General features: G+C 36.3%; 1 protein-coding gene and 1 long non-coding RNA gene across 2 annotated transcripts in view; one reads left to right on the forward strand and one right to left on the reverse strand.

Annotated features, from left to right (window-relative positions):
* The window catches only part of rph3ab (rabphilin 3A homolog (mouse), b), a 61,570-nt gene extending 54,788 nt beyond the window's left edge, over positions 1–6,782 (reverse strand). Inside the window, exon 1 of the mRNA XM_036598578.1 lies at positions 6,560–6,782. The gene's annotated coding sequence lies outside the window, so the exon portion shown is untranslated. The remainder of the gene's footprint in view (positions 1–6,559) is intronic.
* A 624-nt stretch (positions 6,783–7,406) lies between these two features.
* Positions 7,407–11,236, forward strand: LOC118827422. The gene is made up of 4 exons (XR_005008862.1): positions 7,407–7,505; positions 9,279–9,345; positions 9,583–9,678; positions 10,177–11,236. It is a non-coding gene; the product is annotated as an uncharacterized LOC118827422 (long non-coding RNA).

Genomic DNA, 11,236 nt, shown 5'->3' on the forward strand with positions numbered 1-11,236 from the left:
GTTGGATGGTGCTGTAGCAGTTGTTGTGAACACACGCTTAATTATCTTAATCTTAATGAAGGGTCTTTCTTAAAAATCCAGAATGTCCAGAGACATGAAATTTGTTTATGCTGCTACTTTGTCCTAAAATGGTGCGTGGTTCCTTGTTGTGTGCTTTCAATAAATTGTTTCAAAAACTGCAGTTTTGCCACAGACGTCTTGTGGCTCAGCGTTAGAGCCTCTGCCTTTGAAATCTAGGGTCATGGGTTCGAATCCCTGTCATGGATGTTAAAATGAGTTGCGTAGATTGTAGCAGATGTATCAGCTAGTGGCCTTAATCATAGGAAAAGGAGAACTTTCTTTAAAAATCTGAAGATCTGCTGCAGTCTACGACCAGGGGCCACTACTTTACTCCTCGAGGTCTTCCAGGTGCTTGGACCCCGCAGATTGCCGCTTGCGGCTATATTTTGGAATGTGTTGCTGGCATCAAATTCAACATGGGCATACATTTTTCAAAAAACAATTAAATTTCTTAGTTTCAACATTTGATATGTTGTCTTTGTACAATTTTCAAATAAATATAGGATTTAAGTGATTTGCATATCATTGCATTTTGTTTTTATTTCCATTTTGCACAGCATCCCAAACTTTTTGGGAGATAGGGTTGTACTTTTATTCTAAGAAAATGGCTTTTAATGCCTTAAGATTTGGCCTATATTTCAAACTCAAATTTGATGTATTATTGTACTCTAGAATGTACTCTAGAATGCTTAGATGACACTAGGTTACTGTGCTAAAATATCTGCAATTTATTCCTTTTACTGCACTAGTAATTTTACAGAAATGTATACGTTATGTACACAATTGTATGCAAAAGTCATTTATTCCTCCATGTTCATAAAAAATTTTAATCTTGTCAATCTTCCATGTTGGGGATATTGTGCTGACCTCCCAGAAAGACAAGAAAATGCATGAATAAAGACAAAAAACAAAAGGAAGGATGAAAACAGCTGCATAGAAACATACGCTGGAAACAAAATGAAAGGCAGCAGAAACGTAGGCAATAATGAGGAAGATGAAAAACTGCAATTAAATATCTGTTACCACAAAAGATATATATTAAGAAATATAAGATTTGTTCAGACAAGTTTTTAAACAGACAATTTTTTTCTGTTTTTGCTCAAATGGCACCTAATGTTGTGTGCAGATTGGGCAGCTCTTTGCAGCAAGCTGAAGCAATTTAGTAGCTTATAGGGCAGCACACCTAGCATTATAATTTTCTCAAATTAAATACCAGAAAACAGTTATGTTACTTTATTAGAAGCTGTTATTCAAAGGTCAAAATGGCCTTGTCTCAATATATTCCTGCTTTTTCAGACCCTTTGACTAAACTCCTGGGTACTAAATCATCAGCCACAACAGTTCATAAGAACCGAAACCCCATGCCAAAACCAAACGTATTCTGCTGTAAAGCCAAAAGTTTTGTTATCAAAGTAATCAACATCAACTTATCAATCTTATGCTTGAATGGCACTAGCTGTTATGGTTAACATTGTTATTTTCTATGGCTTGAGGGGGTGAGCCTTCTCCTTCACTTGTCAGGAGGGTAAGTAAATGGGAACACAGGCCTTTCATAGAACCCCCTCCCCCACCTTGTGTGCTCAAGCCATATGCTTAGCTAACTCCCTCAATTGCACTTGCTCTTTCTTGCACTCTCTATTTTATTTCCTTTTTCATCAGCACTCTCATTCAAAGAATTTTATCATCACTACAGCAAAATAGACAGACAAAATAGTGTTTTATTGGGTTCATTTAAAAGATATTGAGTTATTGCATATGTTTTATTTTTCTTGTGTTTCAATTTGAAAAATAGATAAAAGAATCATTAACAATGCTATTCTTAACTTTACACACTCCAGCCATGGAGTTATACAGTCCTTATGATCACTATTGTTCACTAAGCCTGCCACACATATTGGAATTTTGTTAGTTGCATTCTCAGTAGCTATCCACACGGCCAACTCCACTCACTTCCGTACACAGACTTTTTTTTATCAGTACATTGAAAGAAATGAACAGTGTGAAAACAATGAGCTTTTGGAAGTAAGATTTAGTGGCACAATTTAGAAAAAATGATTATGAAGTTTACAGCATCACAGCTTTAAAAGTTATTTGAGGTTTCTTTAAAGCATTTAAAGAATGCATGTTTGTAATTTTGCCTCTGTGCACCACCACAATGGATTTGAAAAGAGGAAGTCAAGATGTGTAGACTTTCAGCTTTAATTCAGGGGATTTAACAAAAATATTACATTAACAGTTTAGGAATTACAGCCATTTTTCAAATAGTCCATCCATCTTTACAGATTAAAAAAATTAATTGGAAAAATTAATATAATTATAAATACAAGGATTATTTTTAAAACTTGCAAAGCCTTTGCAGTCAATGACTGCTTGAAGTCTGGAACCCATGGACAACACCAAATGCTGAGTTTCCTCTCTTAAGATGCTTTGCCAGGACTTACTTGTTTGTAAGTCTTTCTGCCTTCAATTCTGTCCTCAGTAAGTGAAATCATGCTCAATGTTTTGACGTCAGGTGACTGACTCAGCCATTTAAGAACATTCCAATTTTTGGCCTCAAGAAGCTCTTGGTTTGCTTTCACGGTATGTTTTGGGTCATTGTCCATCTGTACTGTAAAGTACCATCCTATCAGTTTTCCAGCATAGCTCTATATACTTCAGAATTCATCCTGCCAACTTCCTCGAGAATGTCCTTGACTAGATGTGGTGAAGGGGTTTTTCTTCACCAAAAAGAATTCAGTAATCACCCAGTTGTATTCAGTGGTCTTGTTGACTCAAAGACTCATAAAGTTTCCAGTATATGTCTGATAGTTAGCCTAATCATGGCCTCTTTCAATAGCATCAATCTCCCATGAACTGCTGCAAAATGCATATTCAACACTAAATTTTTTCTCCAGACCTTTTATCTCCTTAATGTGTCATGAAATAACAAGGAAACAGGCCACATCTGGACATGAAACTGTTTATTAGTCAACTGACCAATTAATTTTGAGCCTGTGAAAATGGAGGGACTATGGCTGCAGTTCCTAAGCTGTTAATGCTATATTTTTGTTAAACCCCTTGAATTAAAGCTGAAAGTTGACACATCCGGACTGCTTAATTTTTTTAAATCCATTAAGGTGGTGTACAGAGGCAAAATTACAAAAAAAAATGTGTCACTGTCCAAATACTTTGATGGGTGTCCCGCTTTGCTGTAGGTGGGTCTATCTAATTTGAAAGATATTGCCTATGAGGTCCTGGGTTAACTTCACTCAACCTAACAGTGGACACTTAAATTGCAATTGTATTGTGGGTTATGTGTTTCAGGCACACATTGTGTGTGACAGACTTTGAGACAAGCATCCACACTGCTCCCATCAAATCTAACTTCTTTTTCAAATGATTTTGCACAGATTTGGCAGTTTATGGAATGCATGGAGACGTTGGCTCAGCTTCTTTTTTTGTGCCCTAAACATAATAAACATGACATTAGGGATTTCAGTAAAAGTATGTTTCTAAAATGACAGTGGAGGTACTGTATGAATATCTCTAACATCATGGCTAATGTGCAAGTCAGTTTACAGACTAGCATCCAATGTGCCTTCCATTACATGCTGAAGGATTTGCACATCACTGTGTACATACATTCATGATTACTTGCCTTTTTAACTTGTTCTATATCAAAATTATCAAGTCTCCAGTTCAAATAGGCCCCAACTGACAGGCACAAATCACATCCAGGTCTTCATTAACGTTAGCTAAATGCCTTGGGTAGCCATGCCCCTCATGTGCACACACCACACACAGGCAAATGGATACTAGATCACATTCACAATTTGTTATTTCTATTTATAAACAAATAAAATTCAAGATTATCATTATTTATAAATAGAAACAACAGAAATCACAAATTTAATCTGTAGCATGCATATGTCTATGTGATGTATGTGGGCGCAAAGGGCGGTCAGAAATCTACCATACAAAAATAAATGTATGTACATGAATTTATCAAATACATTTGAAAATGTATGAAAATAGCCAATTTACTTGTCTAATGCACTTTACTGTTTGGAATAAATCAAAGTTTATGATCATTAGTTGAAAAACTAGTTCATCACAGTGAGAGTGAACAAGTCTAACAAAAAGCTCAGCTCTTTAGTGAAGCAAAAATCATAGCACTATGACCAGTGTGCAAAATACCCCCCTGGTCATCAGGGGCTCCCATGTTGTCTGGCTACTCCAGCTCAGGCTGGCTGCTAACTTACTCGCCATAGCAGCACTGATACTAGCTTCAATGGCAGCAAATGTTTGGTTTAAAAATTCTTCTGCTGAAAATGGTTTTTCAAGTTTGGTAATGCTTTCTTCTACATATTAATTGATCTTGAACATTTCCTCTTGTGTCATCAGTTCAAATGAGCAAAGATTCACTCTTTTCCACCAAACTCTTAGGACATTTTTCAGATTTACAAATGTATTCCAGCATATTGTAAAGTCTTTCTAGGCTATGAAAGACCAACTGGGTGAAACAATTTGGTACAGTGCCACCCTGAGGCAGGCCAGTGTTGCATCTCTAGTTAGTTAGGAATACCAACGACAGAAGCTCGCAGATTAATAGGTGAAGCATCTAAACAATTATTTTTCCCTGAATTTGTATTTAAGTGTCTATTGTTTTCTAAAAGAGAGGCTAACTTCATTTCCAGGGACCCCCCAGAATTTTGAATTTGAGACATTCAGGGGGTCTAAGTGGTTAATTGGAGTATCCTGGACCCACCAGAACCCATGTATTTCATGGCTTGATTATGGTTTTACTTGAGCTGCTGGCCTTTCATGCAGAAACTGTGTATTCATATGGTAAAGTATGTTTGAAAGCATCTACCATGTTTTGTGAAGGACATAGGCCTAAATGTTTTCAATGAGGGAAATCTGCAGCTCCATCACACTTACAGTGAACTGTACTCCACGTTGTATTAAAGTGACTACTGAATCATTAAGAATGCTATTAACTGTTATGTATTAAACTTCTCTAACCAAATCCATATAAACTGACATCTCAGCACAAGTCATTATGTACTTAAAGACACACTGGCCAATAATAGTGAAACATTTAGAAGAAAAAAACACAATATTTATAATCTGATGATTTGTTTTACAAAACTCCAGTTATTCAAAATGGTTTTAGAGTTTTGATTTTTTTTTTTTTTGAAGGCATAGACAAGACAAATAGAAGCGTGCACATCATAACTTACAAGTAAAGGAATATAAAAAATATTTTATACATGATAATGCCTACACATTTCATTCATAATTATATCAAAGATGCCCAGAATTATCTTTAGAGAAAGGAAAGTTTGAAATCAATATTTCCTTTGTAGGTGGACCATATATAGCACAACTCTGTTAAATTGGGAAAGGATGCATGCTTACTGTGTTTTAAATTTGTTTCTGATTTCCAAAAGTGCTTTGAGTCTATAATGTTAAAAAAGTTATAAGAAATGGTTGAAAGCAAAAGAGACCATATAAACCTCACAACTCACATATAATTTAGTAATCTACTTTTTATACAATAGTTGTTTTTGTTCAGTCATTTTTATCATGTTTTTCTTAGATCAAGGTCGTGAAACGTTATAAAATATCAGTTTTGATAGGATTACTGTTTTTTCATTGAAGCGTTTTCTCCAGGGCAAAATATGTGATTGAACATGCCAAACTACCCAAAGATGCTATTGCGCACTTCCTTTTCAAGCTGTTTTAACAGCACTCGTTCCAGATATTTAACACAAATTTTTTGCACCCTATAGCGAAGTGTTTGTCCCTCTACTCTCCCAGCCACGGAGACGCCTCTTTTGTGCCAAGAAATTATTTACAGAGGAAAGATGCTGTCTTGAAAGCATCCTGCTTCCTAATGTTCATCCTATACAAATAAAAGCCAAATACCTGAATCGTTTCACATCTACAAATGTAATTTTGTATTGTACACGAGTGAACGCAAACTGTGTTTTGCAACGTACAGCATGACTGGTCAGAGGCGGTGGCATGACTGGTAAAAAAAGCTGACTTCCAAAACATAATCTTGTCTTTTTTGGAAAAATGAGAACCGAAATGCTAAACATGCGTTATTAAAATTCATTCGAAAACCATCTTTACGATGAAACAACAGCAGACATTCCGCGTTGAAAGCCACGAAGCAATGCGCCTAGCAGCATCTTTAAGTCCATTCATAACGACGATATTATTCTCATCATTTACGTGTTGAATGATGAGAGTGTTCCGCTGGCGTTTGTCAGAATTCAGTATTGACTTTTCGCAAAGATCAGAATTAAAGCGTTGTATTTCCGGCAAAAAATGGCTAAAAAATGTACCTAGGGATGGGTTTTTCACCATCTGTCGAAGACGCAAATTAATGGCAATATTGTATGCCATTTCTCTCCATCACAGAACATTGTGCAATGTCGTATACAGGTTATGCTGCTGTTGATAATCTGCATCAGCAGAGAACAAAGTAAAAACGGTTTAGTATGCTTACCTGAGGTCCCTGCCCACTCGCGAGAGAGGATGTCTGCAAACGATGCGGACTAATTCAGCGTAGAGTCACAGCAAAGCGTCGACGACTGCGCATGCAAGGACTATTAAAGAGAGCATTTATAGCCACGGGGGGTGCTCCCGATTGTCACCATACTGCAGCGAGAAACCGCATAAATCTTTTCAGATCTTGCCATAGGCGCTCATTGAGCTTTGCGTGGGACACTCCTCAAGTAGTCTTACTGTACAGCGTGCCCTTGATACTTTGCTTTGGAAACCCCACCACTCATGAGAGAGAAATGGATGAATGAGGAGGAGAAATGGGGAAAAAATATTCCATTTTTTCCATTTTATGTTCTTCAAAAATCCTATTTCCAATTTTATTCATGGGACTTTATAACTTTCAGAGTAGATTTTTTACACGGTTAGACCGATTTTTAATAGGAATATTGAAATTCTAACCCAGAAGGGTAAGCGGCTTAGAAAATGTGTATGTGCGTGTGTGAAATGGTTGTGGTTACCAGTCGTTTCAGATAAAAGCAGTTCATTGTAGCCTATGTCACATTTGCCTTGTAAGCTTCCACAAATTTCAAAGACTGCCTTATTTCTAGGTTTTGAATTACCCTACATTGTGAAAGGCGAGCAGTACCACACTGAAAAAAATGAACTTGGCCCTTAGTAAATTTTACATAATAAAATTGTGCATGTTTTTCTCAATTTAAATGTGTTTTTGCTTCAACTAAATAATAATAAGCAATGCTGAAAACCAGTAAACTAAACATATGAAACATGCCTAAAGTGAATTAGAAATAATTATGTCGTGTCAAGGGGTAGAAACTGCGCGTGCGCATGCACAACTTTTACCCGAGCTGACTGCAGCCATTTTCTACACCTCGGCTCTGGCAAGATTTGACTTACCTGAGGAAATTCTGTCATCTTACATTTACAAGGTAGGATATTGTATATTGTCTATTGTTTGTCATTATGGACATATAACATGTTCATGACATTTACGCAGAAAAATATTGGCAAAAAACGTAAAGTTAAGGGAGGACTTAGCATGGCTTAAAATTCGCTAGCTTAGCTAACTTAGCTAGCTAGCCAGGTTAGTTTAAACCGACGCATATTCAAAGTACACATAACGTTACTCAGTCAAATAATCACTAAACTTACTAAAGCTGATCGCAGTGTTTTAATTGCAAAGCTCAGTGTTTTAATATTATGTGTCCTTCATAAGTATCTGTCTATGTTGAGGTCACTTGAGGTCCTCACTAAGTTTGCTCATGAACACAACCGTTAGCTAACGTTACTGTTGACCTAGCCTAGCTAGCTAAGTAACGGCGCCATTTTCTGAAGTTCACTGCAGACGAGTGCGTTTAGCTGCTGTGTCATCGTACAAGTACACGGTAAAATATTGTTTTGACTGTTGTAGACGCACACAACGCAGCGTTGGATATATCTTTGATGAAACGTACAGTTAAGGGACGGCTAGCATAGCATAAGTTTGTGAGGGGCACAGCTCAACACATATTCGAAGTAAACAGACCTAGCTAGCGTTAGCTAGTTGTGTGTCCTTGACATGGCCTGTAATAATCTTTTCCCACGGAGGAGGCTGTGCTCGCTTCGCCTGTGATTTTGGATCTGATGTTTGGGTACTAGGTGTCCACAAACCTGTGTAATTTCAACCTTAGTTAGTTAGGTTAGCTAGCTAGCTAGCTAGCTCCACCGAGCCTGGGGTTTGGATATGGAGCCTGCAAACTCTATTGTAGCTAGCGTTAACTTAGCAAACATAGCGTTGGCAGCTAGTAGGTTACAGACATCAGCTAACTGGTTTAATTTCAACGTTTGTCCATTTAACACTTAATGCTCCGTTCGATGAACCAAGTTTGCAATGTGATGTTCGAACTTGGACTCTGATACCGTTCGCGCAGCTAGCTAGCGTTAGTTAGCTAAGCAAACGTTAATGTTAGCAGCTAGCTGGCTAACTTAGCTAGTAGGCTACAAGCACCACGAAGCAGGTTTAAGATTAATTTCAGCTTTCTGTTCCTTCAAAACCAATCGCTCGACTTTGCTCTATCAGAACTGTCAGTGGAGCTTTAGTTCGGCATAATAGAATCCGTTATCTTGTTAATTAGTAAGCTAATGCTAACTGTTAAGCTCTGTAGTGGAAAAGAGGTTTATGTTTGCCCACATAACAGCAGAGTGTCATTGCTCATTATTATAATCAGAACATTATTTTGTATATAAGATGGTGCACACACACTCACAAATGTATTTTGCTCATGTAACTCCCCTGTCATTGTTACCAAAAGGGGTTTACCTTATGTTTAGTCAAGCAGCATTTATGTTAAACATTATGGTCTTCAAGTGCTAAGTGGTAGAAGTAATTATTATACATTGATTTTGATGCTCAATAATGCACAAACCCTAGACAGGGAATCCTGATAGCCATATTGATTAAAAGAACCTTGACGTGACTTAAATATCATAGTTGGTTTCAAACTAAAACAATGTTCACAGGATTAAAACAAATGAGTAAAATAATATATATTATTGTAAGACAATTAAATTTCAGCCAAAATAATGCACTGTTATGTCCTTCCACATGGTGAGATAAAACATTAAGGTAAAGCAATAAAACATTAAAGTAAAGCTTATGTTTAAGATAAAATGTTAACATGGTCTTTCATTTAATTTTATTTAAATGCCCACTTTGTTTATAGGTTACGGCTTACCAAGATTGTTAAGTGCCATGTTTTAAAGGATTCTCTGGCATGTTCTAAGTCTCTGGTAAGTGCATTTTTATGACCCAGATTTGATATTTAACTATGAGGCTATTTGTTTTGTAAAGCTACTTTTTATTTATTTGTTTTATTGTTCAAATGAGTAATCATTTTTCAGTCTCTAAGATGATTGGGATTTTGATGTTCATATGTTTCTTTTATCTGTTCCTTGTATTCTTGTCAAGTTAATGTACCTTTTAAACAGTTGAAGATATATTCTAACAAGTGCAATCAATATGTGCAGGCGAAGAATGTCCACCTTAAAAGAGAAGCCATCATAAAAGCTCTTTGTCGGCACCTGAATGATGATGATGATGGATTTCTTATCAAGGAGTACAGGGTAAGTCAGTATGTGACCTAAGCACATCACCATCATTCTAATTCAATTCTAATTTCTGACTAAGGTAAATTCATCTTATTTTGTATTTGTGCTCTTTTAAATACTGTGTGTGTCTTCCAGGCACCTCAGTTCTTATATCAATTGCTTATAACATTTGCTTAATACAACCAGCCCCCTCCCATCTGTGTAGTAAATCCAAATCGAAAAGAGGCGTTGATGTGTTAGTATGTTAGGACCAACCATAGATTGTAGGTGCTAATGTGAGAAGGGTGATCTCGAACTATCCATTTTGTAATGTGTATTTTACCATTGAATGGAGTTTTGTGGAGATGGGGGCTGATTTTATTTATATTCATCGTAAAATAAGTATTTGATATTAAACTGTCGGAGATACCTAGAAGTATTTAGAAGAGCTCAAATGAGAAATAAACTGAACTTACTCTTTATGGAGCAAGAGTACAATGGAGTTTAGTATTAATAACAAGATTTAATTCGTAGGACGTTCATGGTGAAGACATATTGAGAGACCAGCACAGCACTGAAATGGGCATTTATGTCATCAGAAGAGGGTGGAACTCTTGGAGAATATGAAGACGTTGACGCTGATGGAAACGTTATTGTAGGAAACATCAAATCAGTTGCACCAGACTGCACAATGGGTGGAAATACTGCTATGAATTTGTACATTCCTCATGCCAAAGGATGGTGCAAAGCTCTCCCCTAATATTCTTGGTTTGGAGAACAAAATCTTGGGATAGTCAAAATAGGCTGTCCATTCTGGAAATATATGGAACTTTTCACACTAGCTTCTGTTTTGATTGAAAAGCAATGGGCTTTTGAACAATGCTTAAGTCACATGAAACAAGTATGGCTGTATTTGTCAACATCTCTTTTAAAATTCAATGACATTTCAGTGATTTTCTATACAACATGTCAAGATCCTGGTCATGTTTAGGAACAATTTGTCTTAAAACAGCATGCAGTTAAATTTTAGTCTTTTTTTGCTAAAGCTGTACAAAGTAGTCTTTTGAACAATTTGAGGTCTATAAATTTTCACCCTAAATTTGCAAAGTCTAACAAGCAGCATAAGGTTGTGCTAACTAGAGGCAGTGCTTTGACAAGAAGGCTGTACTCTGTAGGCACTATTTCTGGGGCATTATTTTGATCATTATACAATATCCAATTATCATCAAAGTCATATAACATTTAATACTGTATTATTGTGCTGTTCTATTTTAAATATCTGTTGTTGTAAAGTTGCACTTAAGGTTGGTGTTATCATTACATAATTACTGAATCTTACTTCATTGTTTCATAAATTCTGGGCCACTACTTAAGACTTAATTAATTGTGATTAAAGGCACACACATTTAGGTGAATGTGTTTATAATTGCAGTGTTCTATTTGAAGCTTATTGTTGTATGTAAAGTTGCATTTTAGCTTGTGTTGCCTGCAAGACAAGCAATAATGTATTGATACCTGTGCACTTTTAGAGAAGTATTTAGTCTATTTTTTTACTACTTTGCTTTATTTTGTCTACAGTTGTTTTATTACTTAT

Source organism: Colossoma macropomum, unplaced genomic scaffold (assembly GCF_904425465.1).
Source record: "Colossoma macropomum unplaced genomic scaffold, Colossoma_macropomum, whole genome shotgun sequence".
NCBI classification, from domain to species: Eukaryota; Metazoa; Chordata; class Actinopteri; order Characiformes; family Serrasalmidae; genus Colossoma; species Colossoma macropomum.